Raw genomic sequence first — 26990 nt, forward strand, 5'->3', positions numbered from 1 at the left:
GGGCCTCACATAACGTTCACAGCACCTTGACTTCCAGCGACCTATCGCCCTGATCTTTGCCCAATCCCAACCCAAATGCTCTGCGGCCGTGGCTGCCCCGATTCTGAACGAATGTGTGCCAAAGTCCATGGCCTGACAGCCCGTCCGTCCCAGAGCCATCCTCAACACGCGTAGGAGCTGAAAACTGGTAAGCTTGGACCCAGACCTGTGTACAAACACCCCAGCCTCTCTAGTCGAAAAACTCAAGGATTGAAAATTCATCCATTCCGAGGCATTGCCCCCTTTTTCCAACCACACCCACTTCCCTCTGCCTAGCTGATCGGTCTTAGAGCATCTAAGCCGAATCCCCAAACGTTCGCCATGTAAGCAAACCTCGTTGTACCGTACCCCTACCGCTTCTCCAACCCCCAACAATTCCGACACACGGAATGCGCCAAAAAACAACCACACCATACATAAACGGAACAGTGCTAACTCATATTCGTCTGCGCAACACACAGGCAGCATATGCAACAACTCCAGCAATAATTCAAAACCAATAGGTTCTATGGCCGCCCTACCCTCCGCTGATCTAACCCTGCTCCATCCCTCTAACATCTTACCCAACAAGTCGTTTCTAGCTGGGTCGTGATCAAAAAACAGTTTCCCGTAAAATGAAACACCCGCCAGTTTTCCACCAATAGTCTCCGCGGACAACCTTTCTGTATCATGAACAGCACGAAACGCAAGGCACAATGCTCTAACTGTTTACCCTTCTGCAGCCAAAAATGTCCTGCAAACCGCTCAATTGATTGAAAATCCAACCAGACCAGCCAGTAAATTCGCAGAGTGGATTTCGCTAAAGACATCTCCACCAGCCCTTTGATCACCATGCCCCCCACTCCCAAATGTCTGCCGGGACCGCTGTCTTGCTCTGTTCTGCTCCTGGCACCAGGTTGCGAAAACACTGCCACTGTGAACGAGACAGGGAATCCGCAATCTCATTGAATACTCCCAGTATATGAGCAGCTTTAAAAATTACATTCAAAGATAAATACTGCAGCATAAAATGGCGCAACAAATGCAAAACCCAAGGTCCCTTGCCTTCTGTCTGTTAACAAATTCTACCACTGTCATGTTGTCAACTCTAAATAAAACTGTTCTATTTGCTAACTCCTGCCCCCAAACTGCCACTGCTACCAAAAGGGGAAAAAAATCCAAAAAGGCACTACTCCTCCCTTGCTGCAACCATTGTGCTGGCCACGACTCCGCGCACCACCTGCCGTCCCAAAAAACTCCAAAGCCATTTGCTCCTGCCGCATCCGAAAATATCTGCACCTGCCATACTGTCTCATCCTCGCAGAAAAACATGGATACCCCATTGAAATGCTTCAGGAATGTTTCCCACACCCTCACATCTTCGGTCAGACCCATTTAAACTCGTATTCTGTGGTGTGGCATCACTGCTCCCAACATAGCCAGGCCCAACCTCCTGCAAAAACTCCTCCCACCTCTGACTTCCCTACAAGCAAAGTTGAGATAACCCAGCAGCTTCTGTGCCGTTCGCAAATCAATTTTACGTGCCTCCTTCACTGTACCCATTCCAGCATTTCTTTGACTTTTTGTGTTGGTAATCTGGCTGTCAAGGTAATGGAGTCTAGCTCGATGCCCAAAAAGGTGAGTACCGCCAAAGGTCCTTCAGTCTTTTCCGGGGCCAGAGGCACCCCCATATGGCGCGCCATATCTTGAACGGCCCTCAATGCCTTCCCGCAAGCCCCGGAGTCGCCTGTCCCTACAAAAAGGAAATCATCCAAGTAATGGGTCACCGCACAATGCCCACTGACCTTGACGAAAACCCACTGCATGAAAGTGCTAAATGCCTCAAACAGGGCGCAAGATATCGCGGAACCCATGGGAAGGACCCTGTCCACATAAATGGCCCCTTCAAATTGCAACCCCAACAAGTCAAAATCTCCTGGGTGTATTGGCAGTAGCCTGAAAGCTGATTGTATATCACACTTTGCCAATTCAGCCCCATTGCCACATCCCCTGACCAGTTTTATAGCATCGTCCACTGATGCATATACTACCCTGGTGTCCTCAGCCGCAATAAAGTCATTGACAGATGCGCCCTCCGGCCATGACAGGTGATGTATCATCCTAAACTCACCGGGGCCTTCTTCGGCACTACTCCTAACGGGGAGATCATCAGAGTTTGACTCGGCCAATCATAAAAAGGCCCTGCAATTCTGCCCAGTGACACTTCCTTATCCAGCTTGCTCCTTACTACCTGTGGCAATTCTTTTGCAGACCGCAAGTTGTTTGCCCATCACCTCGTACATGGACCTTGGGAGCTGATCCTAAAACCCTCCCGAAAACCCTCTGCTAGCTTAATCGCTGTGGCCCTATCTGGGTATCTGTGTAGCCAGGTTATGAGAAAGTCTATCTTAACTGGCGTAGGCCCCCTCTGGAGCAGGAGCGCCCTGTGTGCCTCTGCCCTTGGATGCTCTCCATTGCTCTGCTGGACTGGAGAGCGAAAAACACTGCGTAACCGGGTGACGGCCCCCGCATTTGGAGCAATCGTGTTTACATTTAAAAGGCTGTCTGGAACAGAAACCTTTGCTGAAGTTCCAGCAAGCTCCCGTCGTGGTAGTCGAGGTTCTCTGCCCCACGTCCGCCCCTCCCCGGGCGGGACACGCCTGAAACGGCTTATAAACCACAGGCAGGCCACTGGCCGTATGGGTAGACGCCGTGGATTGCGATGACGCCATCCATTGCATCCATAATTCTGGATCTACATCACCCCATGGCTTGTCGGGATTGACACTCACTCGGTCCCTGAACTCCTTGTCGTAACTCAACCAGGCAAAACCCCCAAAGTGTATTTGCGCCTTCCGAATGATGTCCATATACTTAAAGGGTGCTATGGCCCTGTCTGGGTATTTCTCGCAATATATGCTTGCGAAAATCAAGAATGTAGATGTCCAATTATCCATTGTAATTGGGACCCTTGGTCTCTAGTTCCCACTCTTCCTCCTTGAACCCTCTTTGGCTTGTATGTCGCTATGCAAGAGTTTAAAAACATCTACATACTCTTGTCTCCATATTCTCGACTTTGTTTTATTTGCCACATGCGATCCCAAGGGCATAGCCAGCCCCATATAAGGAAGCCTCTTTTTGTGACTTCCGCCTTCTTTATCCTCTGCCCCTGTATTCTCTCCCCGCTACCTTGGCCCCGCTCTCACCCTCGGCTGAAGCACTGCCTTGCAGCTCCTTCCCCTTCTCACCGCCCTGAGAGTCTTTGTCCGATAGTGTGTCAAGAATAGAACAATCACCTACCCCAATGGACTTCCGTACCGGGGCATCTCCGCCCCCTATGCCATCCCCCCAAACCGACCACCATTGCCCTTTACCTCTTCCTTGTGTTCCCAAAGGCCGCAAAACCTTCCGGGCCCCTCGGCCACGTGCCTGCCCTTGCCTACCTTCTTGTTGTTCTCCGCCGATAGCCCGATCCTGAAAAATAGAAACGGAAAGAGGGGTTGCACCGCTCCTGCGTCCTCTCCCCATCCCTCTCACGTTGCTCACCTCTGCCTCCCAAATCTCCCCATCTTCCCATTCATCCAGATCCTCCTCATAGTCGAGTTCCAACACATCTTCTTCGCCCACATCCAACCTATTATCAACACCATCACTCATCATCATGTAGTTAGCTGAAACATCGTCTTGTCCTTCACGGCGCCCACCATCTCTGTGGAAACCCCGATCCTGCGGAGTAGAGAAGGTGGCCGAAGACCCCTCTAGCGCTTCAGACCAACGTGCTAGGGCAGTGTTGTGCCCTGTTGACGTCGCCTTCTTTCTGCCAACCTCGTGTGTTGGCATCGACCTTCCGCGCCAATCGTGACCAGGTGCGCCACTGGCTCCCATCGCGCTACCTAAACCAGCCTCCTGGCCCCTACCGCTCGGTACCCAGACCCAGCTGCCCTTGCTAGCTTCCTGTGGCATGTTCCCTGCACTCCCTGCGCTCTCTGCTGGCCTCTTTAGCTGCCGACTGTATGGTGCGGCCACCTCACGCTCCATGCATAATTGGGCCCACCTGTCTTCTGTTTCTGCCACTGTGCGGCGTTGCTCACGAATCCTGGCCTCTAAGTCCCATGCTTCGCCCATGTCCAGCCTGCTGAGCCTGGGGCCACTCTGCCCCAGTCCTGTAAGGGGCTCAGGCGCTCCACCCCCCCCCCCCCCCCGGCTTTCTTGGTTTTCACTTTGCTGGCCTTACCTTTTGCCGAGCCACCCCCCTGACTGGGGCCCTTGCCCTTCTTTTTTGCTGTCACGGGGGCCCCTGCTGTGTTGGCCACCTCTCTGGGAAGGGACAGGTCCATAGGTGCCATCTCTGTACTGGGGCCCGGGAGCTCCTGCACCACTAAATCCTGCAAGGGGGCCCATCCCCCAATGGCTGCTCCTGTTGTGCCTCAATGCCCCCCTCCTGTTGGTCTGGTGCTGCCCCCTCCTCTGTTGCCTCTGTTTCACTGGCGGGTCGCTCACCCTCTCCCATCTGGCTGGTGGGGGAAGCTGCGCCACGCGCCCGCCCCACCGCCGCTTTTTTGGGCATCTTGGCCCTTTCAGGTGATGTACAACTGCACCATTCCCACCCAGGCCTGGTCCAAAACCCCAGGCCTGAGGAGGTCAGATCGGCCGGCTTCGCCTAATATGCGAAGAGCTGCCTTCACCGCCTCAGCGTCATGGCTGGTTGCCATGGCGCCAGAGCGGAGACTCTCTTATCCCTAAAATTCCTGCAAAAATGTTTAAGGCCGTTAACCGGCCCGACAGAAACTCACGTGAGCCCTAACGGTCGGCGTGTTGGCTTTAAAACACGCCGACGCTTATGCCCAATAATGTGATCCCGGTCGACGAGCGGTGCCCAAAATGCTTGTCGGCCGTCACGCGCACCGAATTATTCCAAAACAAATTGCCTGAAGGCCGCGAACCCGGCCCGGCAAAAAGCGCACATGTGCGCTGGCGGACGGCGCTTACCTAGACAGCGCGCCGCCACTTATGCCCAGAAATAGACACTTGGTCAACGAGCAGGGAAATGCTCGTCAACCGAATTTTTAAACAAAATAGGCTCCTCCGGCCCTGCCCAAACTCACACTTGCCCGCAATAACTTCACCCCAGGGACCGGCCAAACTAACTGCGCGATGGGCTGCGCGGAAAGAGGCCGATCCCTCCCCCTACACCCCTTTTATACCCACCCTCAAAGCCCACCCCCACTTACTTGAAAACCAATCCCGTCCCGGCACCGTCACTTCCCCTTCCCGAAGGAGCCCACGGAGAGACTAGAGCGGGCTCTTTCTCTCCGCGGGCCCCTCCAAGAGGAACACTGCAGGTGTATTTCTTATTATTTTATAAAGATTATTCGCAGTTCAATCACTTTGTCTCCTGGGACATTTGTCAGTTATTCCACTCACTCATATTTCCGCCCCACTGAAGACTATTTCCATTGATTCTCCTAAACGGGGTCTGGAGCTGCGCGTTATGTAATCGTTATTATCCGTCTGACGCGAAAACGCATTTATTATCAACCCCCCCCCCCACCCGCTCTCACCCCCGCGGGGGTCACGGAGAAGGAAGCTGCGGAGTGTCTCATCAGAGACTGCTCTCTCTCTCTCTCTCTCTCTCTCTATCTCTCTCGTCCGCTTTCCTCTGCTCTGTCTCTTTCCTTTCTCTTTCTGTGCTGCTCTCTCTCTCCCTCTCATGTAATTTGGGCGGAAAAGGAGGCTTTGTGCGGCCGCTCCAGGTGCCAGGTGCTGGTACAGAGCCTCCATCCGGCGCTGGTTGATCCTGGGCACCCGGAGCCCCCTTAATAACCGCAATGAAAAGGATTTAACAGCGACTTAGAGGGGGACAGATCACCCCTCGGTGACATGTTACAGGATACATCACATCACTCATCACCTGGGGTTATGAGGGTGCATCAACCTTCTTTTTCTATCTGCCAAAAAAGCTCAGTTGGGAGAGCGTTAGACTGAAGATCTAAAGGTCCCTGGTTCGATCCCGGGTTTCGGCAGTAGGGGCACTTTTGTGACTTTATTGGCATTTATATAATTTCCTCCACACTCCCTGGTTTTGCGTTGTCCCTCCTGCCCCCTCCCTCTCCGCTTTCAAACCATTATTCTTCTTATCCCACCCCTGTCCCTTGTCCACCCTCCTTCCTCACCTCAGCCCTTCCTCATCCCACCTGCGGACTCCTCCTCTTCGTCGGTGTCTTTAATGCTCAGAACAGTTTCTGTTTTCTGTGTAACCTGCGCGTTCACCGATCTGAGGTTTTAATGCATTTTTAGAGACGGGAACAGGTGCTGCGGCTGCCGAGGAAACTCGTCATCTAAAACCATCTCAGGTCTCAGGCGTGAGAGAGACATTCCCTCCCATCATCACTCACTTGTTATTAATGTGCACATCACATATAATTGTCACATCAGAGTGAGATGTCTCTTTAAAGCGGTTGTGCATCTCTCCAGAGCTCAGCCCTCTCCCCTGGCTGCAGTCATTCAGCTTAAAGTGCTTTAATCATGTGGTAAGGACCCCTCTGTTTCTGTTCCCAACACCCTATCAGCCGCTTTCCTTGCCCCCACCTCCCTATCAGCCCACCCGCCAGAGCTGAGCTGTGAGTGATTCAGTTTAAAGCGCTTTAATCATTTCTAAGCAGGTCCTGCTTTTTCCACCCTATGGCCCCCTACCTTACCCTCCCATCCGCCCGTCAACCCGGGCAGCCAAGCATCCCCCCCCCAGCCCCCCAACTTGGCAGCAGTAACTTTGATGTGACTTCTTTTTTAAGCTCTGAGAGAGCAGCAGAAATGGCTCCGTTGGGAGAGACTGAAGCTCCAAAGCTCCCTGGTTCGATCCCAGCAAGGACGCTTAATGACTGTTTATTATTTATAATTTCCTCCGCACTTCCCACGTTTATTTTCCCGCTGTTTTGCGTCGCCCCTCCTGCCCCCTCCCTCTCCGCTTTCAATCTTCTTTCCCACCCTCTGTCCTTGTGTCCACCCTCCTTCCTCACCTCAGCCCTTCCTCATCCACCTGCGGACTCCTCCTCTTCATCAGTGCGCTGCTGGAACCTTTAATGCTCAGAACGGGGAGAAACAATTTTGTTCATTAACATATGCAGATTAGGCAGCAATTGATGCATCATTTTGCAAATACGACAAAAGCGCAATTAAGTGACAAAAAAAGAATACCATGCAGTTAGACATTTAAAGAGATAGTTTTATTTTGCTATAGGAACTAGCGTTTTTCTTTTCTAACTCACTGGCTGTATAAAACCTCCAGATATTTTTTCTTGGCACCTGAGCTGCAGCTTTTTCATTAATATGTATGATATACAGAATATATATAGCACACCTAGCTGCTCTTTATTAAGTGTCTAGATATTATTGAGACAGCCAGGAAGAGCAAAACACCTGTATGGCGCCCTGGAAGGAGCATCGCGGGAATAGGGTTTCATTTCTAGTTTATAAATGGTTTGGTGATGAGTGAGAAAGAAAATGCCGCTGGCAGCGGTGGGATTCGAACCCACGCCTCCAGAGAGACTGGAGCCTAAATCCAGCGCCTTAGACCGCTCGGCCACGCTACCACCTGATGTACACACTTCTGACACTTTACCTGTGGACCGGGAAGGAACAAGAGCTGGGGGAGCGAGGGGCGGGATCACTGGGTGCCTTGTTCTGAGTGATGTCTCCAATTCCGACAGGTTCAGAGGTGGGAAGACCCACAGGTCCCTCTCTGTGTTTTCCCAAGTGTCTGCTACTAGCAGCTCAAAGCGCGAGGCTCTCTCAGCCCAGGGGCTTCACTTAACCTGTATCCAGGTCACTCCGTGAACTCTGAGCTTTTACAAGATGTCCCCAGATGCTATTGTTTACTGAACTAGTTTCTCACTGTGGGGTACACGCTTTTTTGAACAAATAAAATCCTCAGGTCCCACCGAGATTTGAACTCGGATCGCTGAATTCAGAGTCCAGAGTGCTGACCATTACACCATGGAACCAGCTGCAGCCTCATTCCTGAGGGTTCATTGCTGAGCAGGATCAGACCCCCGGAAGTGCTGACTACAATCTCAGTCCATATAAACCCGCTCCCTTGTACTCTCGAGGGTGTCAGTCACTGCGCTTCTCTTAGAGCAACGGTACTCAAAGTACGGCCCGCGGGCCGCCAGCGGCCCCACGGACCTAGCTTGGCGGCCCGCGAGACGCACACCAAACGCCACATCATAATTGCAGCAGTATGTAAACATAGAGGAGGGCCGCGGGAGCATGCTCCCGCGGCCCTCCTCTATGTTTACATACGGCGGCCATTGTTTATGGCGTTGCCCTGACGATCCTGGAAGCCAAAGCCCCATAAAAGTCAGCGCTTGCAGCTAACTTTTATGGGGCTTTGGTCGTCTGCTTCCTGTCACCGGCTCCACGTCTGCTGCCCGCCTGCCTGCCTGCTGTTCCACATTTGTGGCATCTTTACAGTGCTTTGAGTCAGGTAAGGCTCTTTGGTTATTTATTTATTTGTTTTTAATGTAGTGTGTGTTACTGGGATAGGCGTGAGTGCAGATTGCGCTGTGTGTGTGCGCTGTGTGTGTGTGTTACTGGGGTAGGGGTGAGAGAAGATGGCGCTGTGTGTGTGCGCGCTGTGTGTGTTACTGGGGTAGGGGTGAGAGCAGATGGCGCTGTATGTGTGCGCGCTGTGTGTGTTACTGGGGTAGGGGTGAGAGCAGATGGCGCTGTGTGTGTGTGCGCTGTGTGTGTTACTGGGGTAAGGGTGGGAGCAGATGGCGCTGTGTGCAGATGGCGCAGTGTGTGTTACTGGGGTAGGGGTGAGAGCAGATGGCGCTGTGTGTGTTACTGGGGTAGGGGTGAGAGCAGATGGCGCTGTGTGCAGATGGCGCTGTGTGTGTTACTGGGGTAGGGGTGGGAGCAGATGGCGCTGTGTGCAGATGGCGCAGTGTGTGTTACTGGGGTAGGGGTGAGAGCAGATGGCGCTGTGTGTGTGCGCGCTGTGTGTGTTACTGGGGTAGGGGTGAGAGCAGATGGCGCTGTATGTGTGCGCGCTGTGTGTGTTACTGGGGTAGGGGTGAGAGCAGATGGCGCTGTGTGTGTGTGCGCTGTGTGTGTTACTGGGGTAAGGGTGGGAGCAGATGGCGCTGTGTGCAGATGGCGCAGTGTGTGTTACTGGGGTAGGGGTGAGAGCAGATGGCGCTGTGTGTGTTACTGGGGTAGGGGTGAGAGCAGATGGCGCTGTGTGCAGATGGCGCTGTGTGTGTTACTGGGGTAGGGGTGGGAGCAGATGGCGCTGTGTGCAGGTGGCGCAGTGTGTGTTACTGGGGTAGGGGTGAGAGCAGATGGCGCTGTGTGCAGATGGCGCTGTGTGTGTTACTGGGGTAGGGGTGGGAGCAGATGGCGCTGTGTGCAGATGGCGCAGTGTGTGTTACTGGGGTAGGGGTGAGAGCAGATGGCGCTGTGTGCAGATGGCGCTGTGTGTGTTACTGGGGTAGGGGTGGGAGCAGATGGCGCTGTGTGCAGATGGCGCTGTGTGTGTTACTGGGGTAGGGGTGGGAGCAGATGGCGCTGTGTGCAGATGGCGCAGTGTGTGTTACTGGGGTAGGGGTGAGAGCAGATGGCGCTGTGTGTGTTACTGGGGTAGGGGTGGGAGCAGATGGCGCTGTGTGCAGATGGCGCAGTGTGTGTTACTGGGGTAGGGGTGAGAGCAGATGGCGCTGTGTGTGTTACTGGGGTAGGGGTGAGAGCAGATGGCGCTGTGTGTGTGCGCGCTGTGTGTGTTACTGGGGTAGGGGTGAGAGCAGATGGCGCTGTATGTGTGCGCGCTGTGTGTGTTACTGGGGTAGGGGCATTGTTTTGAAAAAGGGGGTGGGGTGGTTGTTCCCCCTCTAAGCCCCGTCCCCTCTAAGCCCCGCCCCCCGCTGTCACTTCAGTGCGGCCCTCGGCCGCAAACCATACTGCAATTTTGGCCCCCGAGAAAAAGTTTGTGAGTACCCATGTCTTAGAGTAATGTCCTAAATTCAGGGTTGTGATCACTTCGTATTGGCAGAGAAATCATTTTCCTTTTCAGCTCCGAGGGGCGCAGCTCTCTCCAGCAGCCGGGCCCTTAAATCATCAACACTAAAATGGCTTTAAAAGTTCACAAACCTCCTCGTGTGTTTTTTCTCAGTTGTGGCTACAAAATAACCAACAAAGAACTGGTTTACGTGAAAGAAAACAAGCGATCATGGGATAAAAAAAAAAAAACGGATTAATATGTTTTGTGGAATGGGAAGAAATTCCTTGCAGCGAGAGCAAGGTATATATCGTTTCAGTACAACGACGGCGGCCTGGCTCCTAGAAACGGGACTCAAGGCGGCGCACCCGTCAGCACTTCTACGCTGCGCTATTAACGGGAGTAGTGGGTGCCCCGTGGTTCAACTAGAGCCCCTTCCTCAGCTATTTGTGGAGAAGGGTCGACCCCATTCTGAGGGGTCTCGGTTTCCCATGAGGCAGAGGGCACTGACCCTCTGGAGACCCCAGCAGTGTGGTTTGCTTCTACAGAGAGCCTGTTGTGTTTACTAAACTCATCACAAGATGGGTGCGCGGCGTTTGCATGAGGAGCTCTGTCCAGTGCTTAATTTGTAAGTAAAAACGTGCCGGTGCCCAAAGCCCTCCTCTTAAACACGCGGCTGCTGCATTTAAATGTGCGAACACAGAATACTGAGGCAGCGTAATCCTGAAGCCATCTCGGGCCTCTTCCGTCAAGGTACTCCCTGCCCCTTCAGCTCACTCCTGCAGCTTTCTGCTTTCTCCTTTTGTGACACTTTTTTGTTTTTCTCTTCCTCCATCTTTCCCATATGTGTCTTTTGCTCGCAGTAAATGCCTGAGGCAGAAAATAAGTTCTGCCCTCAAAAATAATTGCTCAGCACCGGAAACAACAAGCACAAATTAAGCACTGGCTTTGTCCCAGGACACACATTCTTTATTCTTTGCACAAGGTTTTTTTTTTTTTACCACCTGTCTTTGTTTCAAGGGAGCGTTCATGTTTTCACATTAGGGCTCTGTATGCACACTCACTGCACCAAGTACAGCCACAGAGCGCACAGAAGACGTGGAGGGACTCACGGAACCAGCTTAAAGGATGAGCCTTGAGCTTTGGTAATGAGAAAATGATTTTATCTCAAAGAGCATAGACCTTGCTGACAACACAATGACTATCGGAATCCTCTATAACTTCAGCTATGAGGGCTCCATGTATATGTCCTTACTGACACTTTATAAATATAAAAAACTATGAATTGCTAATATATCTAATATGCACTGATATAAGTTTCTGCTCGCATTTGGGATCACAGAAGGCTTCACTCTGCTATCCCCATTAGAGGAAATAGAAAATAACTCATTCATAAATGCTGGGTCAGTTGGACTTCTGATTGGTTGGTGGTTGGCTTCAAAACAGCCTGTTCCTCGTTTTGTATCCACTCTCATGATAACTCATAGACACTGATCATTTTCCATGTCCAGAAGACAAGTCCATTGAATGAAGTGAGATGTGAGTTTTGTTGAAAAGAGAAGAGAATGTGCCAAAAGGAAGGACTCTGAAAGTTAGTTCCCCTTGTCAGTCACTTTATGTGAGAATTTGCAGCCTGACTGTCCGTCCTGACCAATAGAGCTCTTCCGCTGAGCTGAGCGGATCACAAAAGAAGACTCATCCAAAAGTCCATCAAATCTCTCCAGTTGAAAGACAAACCAGTCTACTGGGCCATCCAGTGCCCTGGCGTTGACCCCAGACCTACAGTGGCACCCAACCCTTTAGAGCTGGCATCCGTGGTTTGATACCTTGGGGAATGTGACTACTTACAAGCCATTGAGATGCACACTTCATGGATTCTGCTACTGCCACCTACTGGCGAAAGTAAGTTAGGCAGAGTCTTCCTACGAAGACAATGTAGTTTTCTTATTAACTTTGGTTCTATTTGACGTATTTGTATGAAACTTTAAAAAAAAGTTCAACTACTTTGGTTTGCTCATTGCAAGTATTCAAGCAATCCATTAAGCGAGGAACAACAGAAACGAGCTGTCCCAAAAGTGGCAATTTAAACCCAATAGGATTTCTTGGTCTTCAACACAGAGCAAAAATGAATAAACAGAATTGCACTAAATTTAGCCTGAAGGTAGAACCTTATTCAAGGACTGCACTTTTGTTGTTTTGGTGTAAATCTGTTGAGTATTTTGAAAAATAACAATTAAAAAATGTGTTAAGGTTGAGCATAATGAGGTCAAATTTTAAAGAAACTTGGACCGGTAATTTGCAAAGACCTCTTGAAGATTACCAAAAGCTAGAAAGTTTGGTGCCTGTGGCCCACCCCCATTGCACATAACAAAAACCAATAACAGCTGGGGTTGGACACCAATGAGGGGTGGAGCGCAGAACCTGGCCAAAACCGGGAGACCAAGCTATGCGCCCACCCCTGCAACATACAGCTATAGGCAGTGTATAGTGCATGTCAGATGCCCACCGAGGGTGGGGTGTGGCCACTGCTCATGGGTGGTGAGGGGCAGTGCCAGAGCTCATCAGGACCTGCACTCCTCCCCTTCAGTGCACCACCAAAGGTCATGTAGAGTGGGTTTGAACACTTGAGAAGGTGCCGTGCAGGGCCAGGCCTGTGGACAGCTCCTGCACTCTACCTCTGCTGCTCACCGTCAAAGCCATAAGCAGCGGGGTCAGACGCCTATGTTAGTCCTGTGGTACCTTCAAGATTCTCAAGCCTGGTACTGTAACACCAAGGCAACTTCACCGTAGGTAATTGGGGTATTAGTTGTGCAGGATGTGAGGTCTGTGCAAGTAATAGGCCCACAATTTCCCCTTACTGGGAGCCAAGCACCCCATTGTACTGCTTGAATATCTCAGGGCAGCGAATCACAGCAGTCCAAGGCCTGCTCAAGGGATGTGGCGTGGGGCTGGTAATCAGCGCTCGCTGGCACGCAACAATACGAATCAATAAATGATTGTCCAGTCTGTGCTATTCCTTTAAAAAAGGAAACATACACTTATCCCTCACACATACATTGCTAGTTATTATGCATTTATTTACAAATATGTACATAAGACAGACAGAAAGTACCTTAGATGACATTATGAAATCTCATTTAACCGCAAAAGGGTCATGACCCCCAAAAACACAATACCCCCCACCTATACTAGATAACACATCATGATATAGAAGGGCATCATTATAAATAAAGTGGCCTATTAGCTCTATAAAGGGTCATCACATTACAAAAACAACAAACCACATGTTAAAACACTATCAATGTGTGAGAAAATGTAATAATCAATCATAAACATGGGTCAATTATTAATATTAATAAAGCATAGCGACCTTCATCAGTAATCACAATCAACATAATTATATCAAAAATAAATTTCAAACTGAACATAGCAGGCGTCAGTATGCTTTTTATATACTTTCAGGCCACATACAATGCATCCATAAAAACAGCCCCTAGAGGGCACAACTTCCTAGCCACAAAATATGAAACCATAGAAAGAGCCCCTAGAGGACGCTACATTCTATGTTTCTTCTTTATGTACTTTCAAGCCATATACAATTCAGCCATACAGCCAATGACCCCGGTTCAGGATCCACCTTGCCTGGCAGCTCAGGCTGGACTGTTCCCATGAGGGCCAGGGTCAAGACTGATTTGCATATGGTTGGGTCCAAACTGAGGTAGCATGGTGTGAACAATAATGATGGATTGGGATGTGGCCCAGGGTGATTATCAGTGAATAATATTAATTTATGCAGCTATACCCAGAAGTGAGTCCCGTGCACACTGAGTCACTGGAACCAAGCCCTACCAAACTTCTGACCCCATAACAAGGACGAAACCAGGTTTGGGTTGCTTGTGTTTTGGGTTTAGGAAGAACCTGGCCTGGTAGTTCAGGCTGCGCTACTCTCATTGGATAAGAGTTGCGACTGATTTGCACATGGCTGGCTCCAAACTGAGGTGGCATGGTGTGACAAGTAACAATGGATTGGGGTGTGGCCCCAAGTGATTACCAGTGGCTGAGGTTAAGTCATGCATTCCATCCATCAATGTTTGTATGCTTTTAGAAAGTTAGTATTTTCTTCTCCTAATCATTTGGTACCTGCACCCTGCTTCTTGAGTCACAGGCATTTGGCCTTCGTTTATTCCTTCCATACAGCCACATCAAAAGAGGACTGGATGTTGGCAGGATGGGCCATGCTGATAGGAAGAGCGGTGAAGTTGAGCAGAGCACCACTGGCACTTAAAATGTACTGCCTCAGCACACTCACAAAGAACTCACTAGCCGTTTGTGACCAGAGACATCCTGGGACAAGAGCAAAGAGTCAGGAAATTCCAGACACTGTTGTGGGGAGAAACTCCAGAAGTTTTTCCTACTTCAAAGCTGGCACCAAATATAAAATTAGTACCCTCAAATCCACTCTTCAGTTCACTTCTGGATGTGGGAGGAATCTCAGAGAACTGCCCTGCTGCCTGTGGATGGCTGTGTACTTCAAAGAACTGCCCCCCTACACCAAGAGGACTGCCCTGCTGCTTGAGACCTGCTTTCCTGCTTGAACCCAGGGCTATCAACGTGACTCTAAGGCCTAGTTGGCTGTCCTCATGATACTTTTGGAGTATATGGTTTGTGTTGTCTCTATACCTATGTGCTCCTATTGCAATCTACTGTAACTTTACATTGCTTGCATTACTTCCTTTTGCTATTACTGCATATTTTTGGTATTGTGTACATATATCTTGTGTATATTTGGCATCCTCATACTGAGGGTACTCACTGAGATACTTTTGGCATATTGTCATAAAAATAAAGTACCTTTATTTTTCGTATATCTGTGTATTGTGTTTTCCTATGATATTGTGCATATGACACCAGTGGTATAGTAGGAGCTTTGCATGTCTCCTAGTTCAGCCTAAGCTGCTCTGCTATAGCTACCTTCTACACTAATAAGGGATCACTGGACCTGGTACAGAGTGTAAGTACCCCTCGGTACCCACTACAAGCCAGGCCAGCCTCCTACAATAACTGACCTGCTGCTTGAGACCTGCTTTCCTGCTTGAACCCAGGGCTATCAAAGTGACTCTAAGGCCTAGTTGGCTGTCCTCTTGATCCGAACCCCAGGGACATGAAAGGCTCTAAGCATCTTGAACTTGCACCTGGAACCGGCCTAAGTGAGTCCTGATCCTCCAAGTGGTGCCCTCTCAGTCCTGGGGCCTTGGAAGTGGTGTAAAAGGTGCCCAGGTAGCCCAAATCCAAAACCTGAGACTTACAAGCATTTCTGCCAAAACGTGCTCTGAGAACCAAGAGGAAACCGGAACCAATATGTCCACGAACCCTCCCAAGGTGCATTGTCAGTCACCTTGACTTCACAGTAGCACCCATTGTGTTCCTTTCTGCAACAGGACATCCTGTTCAGTGGCTTCTCTCTGGAAGGGTATTCTGCCTCCCAGAGCCCTCATCGGACACAGCCTGAAACTTCGTCCAGCTAGCCATTGACGACTTCCATATCAGAGACTAAGACCCTCAACTTGGCCGGAAAACCCGCCGAGTTCGGAGCTGGGGGTCAACAAAAGACCGCCAGCGCGCAGAAGACCCCACCAGCCAAATTATGATAATTCAGCTGCCCACCGGCCCAGCTGAATGCAGGGCCTGTACATTGACACTGGCTCCACATGGAGCCGACGGCAATGTTGCAGTGCAGCGGGTGCAGCAGCATCCGTCGGGCATATCACTGCTCGTATATCGGGTAGTGACATGCGCGACAGGGCTGTGCACGGGCGCCCCTGCACTGCCCATGCCAAATGCTTGGGCAGTGCAGGGGCCCCCTAGGGGCCAGAGGCACCCATTCTGCCAGCCTTTCAAGGCCGGTGGAATCAGGCACATTATCCGGCGGACAGCGCTGCTTGCAGCGCTGCCCTGTCAGATAAATAACTCCACCATCGCCAGGCTGCCTGGCGGTGGAAGCCTGGCTGTGGCGGAGTTGCTCCAGTGGCAGTTCTGCCAGGTATATTATATGGTGGCCTGGGCCACCATGCCGGTCGCGGTAATTACCACCACCGCCGTCATGGCGGCTCAGACCGCCATGTTCATAATGACCGCCTAAGTCAGAACATAGAAACCTTCACTGCAACTTCCTCCATACACTCCCCGATGACGATACCTCCTCCTCGGACAACGCCAGCTGCCTTGTCCAGCTGAACTTTACCTTCTCAGACATTTGTCTCTGAAATTTCTTCTAAGTACAAAGGTAAGCGGAGACCGGGCCCAATCCACTTTGTGTATCTGAACCGTGCTCCATCGCGATCAGCAATAACTTTCAACTTAGCCCCGATCTTGTGTGACTGAATGTCAGCTGTTGATCTCTTACATGCTATTTTTCACTTTAAACTTTAAAAAATCATAACTGATTCTACTGATTGGATTTTTGTCATTTTGCTGTCAAATGATTTATTAAAAGTTTGTTTTTCTAAACTGGTGTCTGATTTTTCTGGTGACATGTTTTCTCATTATTACTGTTCAAGTGCTGCATAAATATTTTACTAATTGCCTCTAAGTTAAGCCTGATTGCCTATTTTGCCAAGCTACCATAGAGTCAATCACAAGTTAATTTTGTGTCTTTTTGGGGCTCACACTGACAAGGATTGTAGCTGTCGGTAGAGTAGAATTTCACCCCCTCAACCAACAACCCAGTTTCTCATAGGATACAAGCCTTTTTTTAATTTTTTCTTTTGTCTGCAATAAGAGCTATCAAAGCGAAACTGGCACTAGAGTCTCTTCAGCTCTGCACCCTTTATGATGACAGCTGTGGGTAACAGAAGTGCATGGTGGCACTGTGCTGTCCCTGCTCTTCCGGTGCTGGGGTAAGGTTGTTACTCTGTAAGTGCTTCTGCATCCTAGTGGGTGGCATGTCATGGACCCAAACACTGTGTGCAGTGACTGCTTATCACATGCCGGCTTTAGGGCGAGCTTGGCAGCGTGCAGCGCTGTCTGCAAGACGTGTTGCATTCAATAAGGGCTTTTAACCATGCCCGGTCTCGCCTTTTGTTCTTTGTTGTGTTTGTCTTAAATGCTTCACTTTCATTGGTGCTTTGTGCTAAATGTCCCTCCTTTGCGTGCTAAGTTCCTATCCAGGGAGCATTCACTAAGAGAACATTTTTTTGGCCATCACCCTACGTCAGGCTTTCTCCTGTTCCAGCATGTGATGGCCCCTCCTCCTCCTCCTGGTTTCAGTTTTTCCTTTATTCCGAGCCGCAATCCTTTCTCCTCTCGGCTCGATGCGGTGCTTCATGTTTGAAGGTATGTTTTTTGTTGAACAGTTGAGCCTTGTGTTTAGGTGTCACTAAGACAATCCTAAAAGGAAGGCCATGTTGCAGAGGGACATTTTCACTAGCAGCTATGCCAAGACTGTATTATCTCCCAAACTATTTTTTTGAATTTTACTCCAGCAGAGATGTTCCTTTTAAGAAATTGTTCTGCACAACATTTTTTTTGAATAGAGAACTATGCACAGCATCTTTTCCAATCTAAACCACCCCTCAAGATCACATTTGTTTGTTGGGGACGTGGCACAAGCGTGAGCTCAATAAATATTCATTTTATGTGAAATGTGTATAAATAGTGCTGTCCACAGTGATTTTGTTTGGTCTAGCATTCTTTGGCGTTGTTGTTCTCTTGCATTTCCCGTTTCTACAATATTATTTTTCTCAGACTCATTTATTTTTCTAGGCCACTTTTCGAAAGCACATATACATCCATTTCCGGGCTAGTCTCGTCCTCTTTGGTCCGCTGTTGCTGGCAAGATGGTGAGGGTTTAGGGGTTTCCACTAAACCAGTGTTTATAGTATCCACGTTCATCCTTCCTCTGTAACTGTGCCTGCCACTCTAAAGTCCCACAGCATGTTCTTTAGAGCTCCTGTTCTCTTTTAAGGATGCTATTATGATGGCTTCGGTGGAAGTAGCGGCTGTCTGATTTGGAAGTAACACAATTGTGATCTTTCCCAGAGCTGGAATTGGCAGATCCTTGCTTCTGTGTTTATGACAGAACTCTTTCTGAATAGCATGGAGCAATGGTTCCCAACCCTTTGACATCTGTGGACCCCACTTTATGATTAATGGAACCGGGGAACTCCCCATTGGACCATTATGGGAATCCGGGGCTTCCTACCGAGTCATTACTGAAAGCTGGAGACCTAATCTGTTAATACTATTTCAATTTCTAAGCAGTCGCGGACACCCTGAGGAGGTGTCGCAGACCCTCAGGGGTCTCTGGACCACAGGCTGGGAAGTTGGCATGGAGTACTCTTTATAGGCAGGCGGATAAAAAGAAGTCTCTGGCAGTAGGTTCCGAATTATCGTTTATTTGAAGCACGCTACAAAAATTAGTACGTAAAGGGTTATGGTCGTCTTTTATTTTGCTGCTGTGTGTTTTGAGCTTATCGTTTTAATGTTTTGCAGGCATGAAGTCTTCACAAGTATTTTCGCAGTAGCAGGGATATCAAATCATCATCATTCACTTTAAAATCAAGTTGCTCCCGAAATCTGATGTCCTGCGCGTGATTGTGAAATACGTTAATAGTGCGGTGGTGAGGACAGTCCTTAATAGGTGTGCTGCTAACTCTTTTAGGGTAGAGCGCAAAGCGCTCCCCCTGCTGTAATCTCTCATTGGGCTTCTAACCACGCCCATATTACGTCAGCCACTTTCATTGGTTTGTGGGCTTGCCTTTTAAAATCCGCTTGCTTTCATTAGTGGAAGGCATGCATACGTCATGCCTTTTCCGGTGTTTAGCTCTCCACGAGCACACTGACCAAAGTACTGAAAACATTTGAGGTTTCATGTTTTTCGTATGGTTTCTGGACTACTTTTTCTCTTTATTTCGTAGTGCGATCGTGCTGAGTTTTACACAGCGAGATTGCGCTCGTTTTTGTTTCTTACAATTAATGTGGCAAGAAAAGTGCAGTTAGGAGTTTACAACGCTAATAGCTCTAACTCAACGAAATACGAGACCCGTTGCATTGTAAATGCTTGTTTCTACATGTAGTGTGGCCACGTCACTAATTGTCTGATTACGTTTACCGTGTTTGCTTTGCTGAGCAATATTTATTTTGACTTAAAACTGGAGCATACTCTTGCAAGGGAGACTGGCTGTGCCAGTGGTATAATTAAAGCATTTTCTACTTAAAACTAAAACGCATGGCAACAGACATTGTCATTTACAACGGCAATAGCCTAACCATAAGCAAGCGTTTGCTCAATTTAGAGCTATTAACCTTGTAAATTCCTAACTGGACTTTTCTTGCTGCATAAATTGAAATTGAAAAGTAAAACAGTTGATATTAGCAAGCCGATTCAAAGTGCCACGGCCGCCATGAGCATGAAGGAGAGACACATAAGGAAAAAGAAGTTTGCTCACAGTCAAACATATCGGCAAACGTGCAATTATCCATGTGACAGGGTAGATGACCAAGGCAGTAACAAAACTGCCCCAATGAGGGACAAACGTAAAACATTAACCAATGATAACAAAGGATTTTTGGAAGGCAAGACCATGAATGAGTGATATTGATGGGCATGTAGTGGGCGTGGTTAAAAGCCCACTGATGATTACAACACTTGCACGCTTTACCTAAAAATGCGAGACCTAATGCATTGCAAATGCTTCTATCATTAGTCTGCACCGTGTTTCTAAGACCAGGATGGTAAAAACAATGTGAAAAGCAGTGAAATCTGCTATTTCTTCACTTAGAAAACATGCACTTAAAATGACAAACACATGAAAAAATCTAGTTAAAAAGTGTTTAAATGCTGTCTAAATAATTTTAAAATGATTATTATAGCAAAAAATGTATAATTTCCATTTTACATAAGAATCCTGACAATTTTATACATTTGTTTTTGCCTTCCAGCTCTTAGCTGTACCAGAAACAAATGGTTGATATACATATATATATATCAGGGGTCTTCAAACTGGGGGGGTGGGCCCCAAGTGATCCCAGCGGGGTGCCAGGCTCTGGCCAAAAGAAGGATTATAAAGAAAATAGTGCTTTTCTTTAAGGAGAAAAATGTTTATTGCACTTGTAAAAAGGTAACAGAACTTAAGTTCAATGTTTAAATAAGTCTAGACATATTTAAACATTGCCAACTTAATTGAATAGTGATGAAAAATTCGAATGGGGGCCCAATGATATATTTTTTCCCACGTGGGTGCGGCATTAACAAGTTTAAAAACCATTGCTATATATATATGAGAAGAGAGAACTCTGGGTAGTTCCCGGTTTAGGTGGAGTGCAGCTAAACTTCTCTGGAGAGTTATAGTGCTAGCGAAACACATGTCAGGGGTTGCTCTGGGTAGTTCCCGGTTTACTTTTGTTTGCAATAAATCACCAGCTTGTCCTGCTGGGAAAGCAGCACCACTATGTTCTGAGCAGGTCGTTTTGACTAAAATGGATTGTCACACTTTGAGCAGCAGGTTGGGACATTCACAGTTAATTTGGAAATTCACTTTGAATTCACCTACTGAGGTTAAGTACTTTTCTCATTATTTTGTTTGGCTCCAGCAACCCACTTATGGTGCAATACAAATGGGCAGGACTACCGTAACCGGCATGCACTTGAGCTGGTATCTAAACAGATTGATCAGGTGCCTGCAATTAAATTAGCTGAATGAGCCATGCACGTGGTCTTTAAAAAGGAAAGAGATGTCTGGAACACTTCCAGCAATGGCTGCACCTACAAGGTTGATATATTTTTTAGTTTTTCTCTGCTAATGACGGGATAAACCCAGAAACACGTGTCCAGAGATGATTTTTTGAGATAACGCCTGGAATAACAAAAATTCTTAAAGGAATTCATTGTGAGTTACTGACTTCGTTATTTCCCTATTTTAACCTGTTGGGAGTGCGCTTTCACTGAGGACACTTTTGTTTGCAATATATATATGTATATATATCAGGGGTTTTCAAACTGGGGGGTGGGCCCCAAGTGATCCCAGCGGGGGTACCAGGCTCTGGCCAAAGGAAGGATAATAAAGAAAATAGTGCTTTGTTTTAAGGAGAAAAATGTTTATTGCATTTGTAAAAAGGTAACAGAAGTTAACTTCAATGTTTAAATAAGTCTAGACATATTTAAACATTGCCAACTTAATTGAATAGTGATGGAAAATTCTAATGGGGGGCCCAATTATATATTTTTTCCAACTGGGGGGTGCGGGAGTGCGTCATTAACAAGTTTGAAAACCATTGATATATATATATATATATATATATATATACCCAGAGAAACCCCTGACATGTGTTTCGCTAGCACTATAACTCTTTAGAGAGGTTTAGCAGCACTCCACCTAAACCTCTCTAAAGAGTTATAGTGCTAGCGAAACACATGTCAGGGGTTTCTCTGGGTAGTTCCCAGTTTAGGTGGAGCGCAGCTAAACCTCTCTGAAGAGTTTCAATGCTAGTGAAACACATGCCAGGGGTTTCTTTTGCTCATTCCAGGTTGGCTTGAATAGCATTTTACCAATTCAAAGCTGTAATACTGTGCCTGGAGTGGTGAAAGACTTTTGTCATTTACAGCTTGGCAAGGATGGCATTGTGCTAATCCTATGCTTAAAAACTTTGCTAGAAAAACAGACATTTGAGGGGAGCTATTGTTGAGTGTCACTGGTGTTGTAGGGTGCTCTATACTGGAGCAGCTCTCCACCTAAATCTGGGAGCTACCCAAAATTCTCTCTTCTCTTTTGCATAATTTATGCATCACACTAAACCTGAAAGGGTTTTGTTTTGATATATATTATACATATTCAACAGTAATAGTTATACTTAGCTCAAGAAACTATAAGTAGTGCACTAAGGTAACTATAACTCGCATCCCCGCCATGCACAATTTTCGCATCAATGATTTTATTGCAAATGCTGCAGTTATATTATGAATGATGTCATAAAAGAGGTCATTGCTGATGTCATATACAGGGTAATTAGCAGTGCATGGCAGGGATGTGAGTTATAGTTGCCTTATGGCACGAGTTATAGCTTCTTGAGATAAGTATAAATAAACTGTTGAATTGCTATGGTTTTGTGAGTGTAAAATCTGAACCTAACTATAATGTCCCTCTAACCTTTGCTTTTTTAGTGAACTTTGAATGTTTTTTTAATTCTATTTCCTAATTATCACATCCCTGTAACCTTGGTTTTTGCAGTGAATTCCTGTTTTTTTTAAATGTTAAGTAAAATTTAATTACCCTACATTAATCCATCCACCGGCGTGCACAGCCTTCGGCCAGGCCATGCGGAAACCCCTCCATAGTCACCCAGCCCCATGCCACAAACAGCCGTGTGCGGCGGGGTGTGGCAGCAGGGCCAGGAACCCATTCAGTGGGGCCTAGCCAATTAGTAAAAGGGAAGGGGGCTTTCATCCCCCCCGGCCGATTTAGGCCCCAGGGACACCATACCACCAGGACCTGGTGACTTCTTGCTGGGTTTCCTGGCCCCAGCGAGGGCAACCAGTGTGCACTGTTGGGGGCGTGGGCTGACCCTGATTGCCCAGCCGATCCATGCCAGCTCTCCGCCTCCAGCGGGAGCCAGCAATGCTCCTGCATGCAGAGAGCAGCAAAAAATGCTGCTCCCTGCATGTGGGAGCAATTTTTTAATCTGTTTTCCGGCCTGCTTGACAGTGGGCAGGGAAACAGATAAAAAGTCTGCTCCCAGTGGGCGATAGCAGTTTCCTGATTCCACCTGCTACTTTCAGACTTACACTGTGCTCTATGTTCAAGGGTGGGCACCTAGGGACATAGGGAACAGGTCTGGGAAATGTGGTCCCCACAGCCATTAATGGCTCCGGGGGGGGACCACATGGCCCCCTTTTTTGTATTTGTATGGCCTGGCCTCGGGGATGTGGTGGTTCCAGGGGCCAAACACAGCCCCACCTTCCCCTATTGAAAATCAGCCTAGACCCAGGGAGGTGGTGGTCCCTGGGGTCAAAGGAGGCGTGTGAATGTGGCCCCTCCTTCCCTTACTAACATTGGCCTTGTTATCTTTTTGAAACTTAATTTTTGAACGTAGATTGGAGATAACTTTATGTACATGTGCAGAGATATGCATTATATAAAGAAGTACATTAATTCTACTTATACATATATGGTGGAAGTACTTATTCCATATACGTATCATTTAAGGTATGATTTTGGCACATTATGATTGTGTTGTTGAGGAGGCTCAGATGAAAAGAATTTTGACATGGTTGCATTTATATGTCTCCTATAACTAAAACCTTTATTGTACTGAATAAATCAACATTAGTGAGAAAGAAAATATATATATATATATATATATATATATATATATATATATATATATATATATATATATAAATATATATATATATATATATATATATATATATATATATATATATATTCACTGGAAAAACCAAAGGTTACAGGGATGTTATAGTTAGGCATATATTTTAAATGGATAAAACCATAGAATTTCACCAGTTATATTTAGACTTAGCTCAAGTATCTATAACTTGTGCCTTAAGGTAACTATAACTGGTGCCTGGATGTTAGAATAGGTGTGAGAGGGAGTATCTGGGGGTGAGAGTGGCTTGGAAAGTGTCTGGGTGTGAGAGTGCGTACATCAGTGTTTTAGTGGGTGCGTCAGTGTGTGCGCAGGTCTGTGAGTTGGTGCATGAGGGTGTCAGTGGGTCTGTGAGTGGGTGTGTGAGAGTCTGAGTGGGTCAGTGAGTGGGTGCGTAACTGTCTGAGTGGGTCTGTGAGCGGGTGCACGAGGGTCTGAGTGCGTCTGTTAGTGGGTGCATGAGTGTCTGAGTGGGTCTGTGAGTGATGCATAAGTGTCTGAGTGGGTGTGTGAGTGGGAGAACAAGATTGAAAGAGAGAGTGAGACAAAGTGAGTGAGAGAGAGAGAGATAGAGACGTTTTAGGCTTTGATGTATGATATACTTAAAATTAGATATTTCTGCACATTTTTAAAACAAAAATGTATTTGTCATGTAAAAAGTGTAAGATCACCTTTATTATAAGACTTAAAAATTTCTACCTAAAAAACATTAAAGGAGGGAAATGAGTCTGGCTGGACTCAAACCCTCAACAGACAGTGTGAATGTCTGTGACCTTCACACGAGCTATTGTTTTTTTGTTGTTGAATATGCTCTTTTTTTAGCCCTTCTGGGCTATCTGGGACCACATATTTTTTTTAATCTTACTGTTATGGGCTATCTGTGACCGTGGGAGAAGTCTCAAAGCCTCCCCTGAGGTCCCTGACTATTTTTTTTTCTTAGTACATGCCCTTTACGGGCTATCTGGGACAGCAGAGGAAGTCTCAAGGCCTCCCCTGAGGTCCCTGACTATTATATTTTTTTCTTAGTACGTGCTCTTTATGGGCTATCTGGGACTACGGGGGAAGCCTGCGGTCCCATTGCTTCAGCAAACAAGGAGTTGCTTTTAACAGCAACTCCTTAATTGCTCAAGCAAACCTTTCATCTCCTTTCCCTGCATGCATACCTGTGTTCAGGGAACAGCCATGAAAACCCCACTCTGTGACAGCAGGACCTGCTTGACAGGTGCCACTTTCAGAAACTGCAGTGTTTGCTGTGGCTTGTCTGCAGTTCAAAGCTGTAGCCAAGCCACAGCAAACAGCTATGTCCAGGGGGTAAGCACCACGGAACATAGCAGGAGCTGACCCTGGCGGGTGGTGGTCCCCAGGGCCATCAATGGCTCCTCAACGGAGCTGCGCAGCCCCCCTCTAATACGGACATAGCCCTGGGAAGGTAGTGGTCACAAGGGCTACAGCTCACCAGGCCATCTGGCCTCCCCAACCTTAAAAAATAATTCTGCCCCAGTAAGTTGATGGTCCCCAGGGTGCGGGGGCTGTGCAGTCCCCCGCCAATTTTGCAAAAATGCCCTGGGAAGGTGATGGTCCCCGTAGCTTATTAAAGTCCAAAAAGGGGGGCCTTGTGTGCCCCCTCCTCTATTAAGGCCCAAATAACCCAGCAACAGGCCCACCCGCAGGCAAAACAAGTAGAAAATATATGATTTTTAGCCCTAGCAGGGTCCCTCAGGGACCCCAGCACCAGGGTAGGAAGTCAGGGTGACTTTACCCTGGCCCCTTTTCTTTTTTGGGAATTTGTTTTCTGGGACTCGGGTGAAGCTGCGTCCCATGATGGCTACCAACACTTCCTTGTTGAAGTATTAGCAGCCAATTGGATATCAGCACGGGGGCAAATGAATCTGCAGAGGGGTCATGTCCCTAGATATCTATATTTCCTGGCCTTAAATTACTCCAAAACTACTGAATGGATTCACATGAAACCACAAAAAGTGTAATCTGCAGAACAGAATCTAGCTTTGTTCCAAATTTAGTGTAATTCCGTTCACTTATTTTTCTGCCTCAAGCATTTACTGCGAGCAAAAGATGCATATAGGAAAGACAGAGGAAGAGAAAAACGAAAAAGCGTCACAAAGGGAGAAAGCAGAAAGCTGCAAGCGTGAGCTGAAGGGGCCGGGAGTGGCTGTAAATGGATTAAAGAGGTCTGAGATGGCTTTAGGATTATGCTGCCTCAGTAATCTGTGTGCGCACATTTAATTACAACAGCTCAATGTTTTCAAGGAGAGCTTTGGGCACCAGTAGGTTTATTTAAAAATTAACCACTGTTCTCTGGACACCAAATACCAAGGCTGGTATTGTTAAAAACACCTACTGCCTGTTTAAATAACTGCCAGGCACTCCCTGCCAACTTATCTCCCCCTGACAGGCTCCTGCTTTGTTCTTGTGTGATGGTTTTGGCGTCTTTCTCTTCCCCCCTCTCTGAGTTTTCAAGCTGTTCCGCTCCTAAATATCTGATGGAGACAAATCTGTGCGGGTCCCCAAAAACAAGGGCAGGTGCATCGAGTTGAAAACTAAGCCCTGGTATTTGGCCGCTTGTGTGAAGGTGTCAGACGAGGAGCTTCACACGGCGACCTTTGAACTCTATCCAAGTCACATCATAAAACTTTCAGCTTCTAAAAGGCGACCTGTTTTGCTTCCAGCGAGATAGATAGGTGACAAGTCTGTCATTATTTAGTGATCGTTGTCAACACCGGTGGGGGGTGAAGTAGAATTATGGACAAATAAAAACCTCAGGTCCCACCGAGATTTGAACTCGGATCGCTGGATTCAGAGTCCAGAGTGCTAACCATTACACCATGGAACCGGCTGAACCTGTCACCCCCACCGGAAGCTTTCATTCCTGGACTGCAGGGCCCCGACACCCGCTGGACTGATTATTTCTGACCTCTCTCCAATGAAGCTCTGGGGTGTCAGTCACTGCTGCTAAAATAATGGGGAAAATTCAAGGTCGTCATCCCTTTTTGATGCCAGAGAAATCACCTTCCTTTTCTGCTGGAGTCTCCAACGCTAAGATGGCTTTAAAAGTTCACAAACCTTGTTTTTTCAGGTGTGGCTCGTCTTTCCATCACATGGTGCGGTGGGTTCAAGGTGACCCCCTCCTCCTTTCCGCTACTGTGGCCTCTTCCCGGCGGACTGCAGCTCCAGGGCTGCTTTTGCAGCTGGTTGAGCTGCCGTGAGATGGTTTAAATATTATTTGCCACGAGTGAGTGTAGTTTCCTGTCTGTCCCCTCACATTTCATCACATAAAGAATCTGTTCCCACAGCTAAAAGTGACCCCACTGTTAAACTTCGGTCACTTCCGCATCAGTGGACATGTTTGAGTTGATGTGAGGCCGAGTCCAGGCTCCTCCCTCCTCCAAGGTACCATCACCTGCCTCCTGCTTTATTACAGCTCTGGGCCTGATTACAGCCGCACTTACAAGTTGTGCTAGGTTTGTGCAGCCAGTGTTTTTGTGATAAAGCTCACACCCTTCATTTAACTGTGGCAGGTCCATCCTCCGGACTTTAACAGGGACAAAGGGGGCGGTATTAATGCACATACGGATTT

General features: G+C 47.8%; 3 non-coding genes across 3 annotated transcripts; all 3 read right to left on the reverse strand.

Moving 5' to 3' along the window:
* Nucleotides 1–7525: 7525 nt before the first annotated feature.
* Nucleotides 7526–7607, reverse strand: TRNAL-UAG (transfer RNA leucine (anticodon UAG)). Its single transcript has one exon. It is a non-coding gene; the product is annotated as a tRNA-Leu (tRNA).
* Nucleotides 7608–7946: 339 nt separating this feature from the next.
* Nucleotides 7947–8018, reverse strand: TRNAQ-CUG (transfer RNA glutamine (anticodon CUG)). Its single transcript has one exon. It is a non-coding gene; the product is annotated as a tRNA-Gln (tRNA).
* An 18156-nt stretch (nucleotides 8019–26174) lies between these two features.
* TRNAQ-CUG (transfer RNA glutamine (anticodon CUG)) lies at nucleotides 26175–26246 on the reverse strand. The gene has a single exon. It is a non-coding gene; the product is annotated as a tRNA-Gln (tRNA).
* Nucleotides 26247–26990: the final 744 nt, after the last annotated feature.

Source organism: Pleurodeles waltl, unplaced genomic scaffold, assembly GCF_031143425.1.
Source record: "Pleurodeles waltl isolate 20211129_DDA unplaced genomic scaffold, aPleWal1.hap1.20221129 scaffold_70, whole genome shotgun sequence".
NCBI lineage: Eukaryota > Metazoa > Chordata > Amphibia > Caudata > Salamandridae > Pleurodeles > Pleurodeles waltl.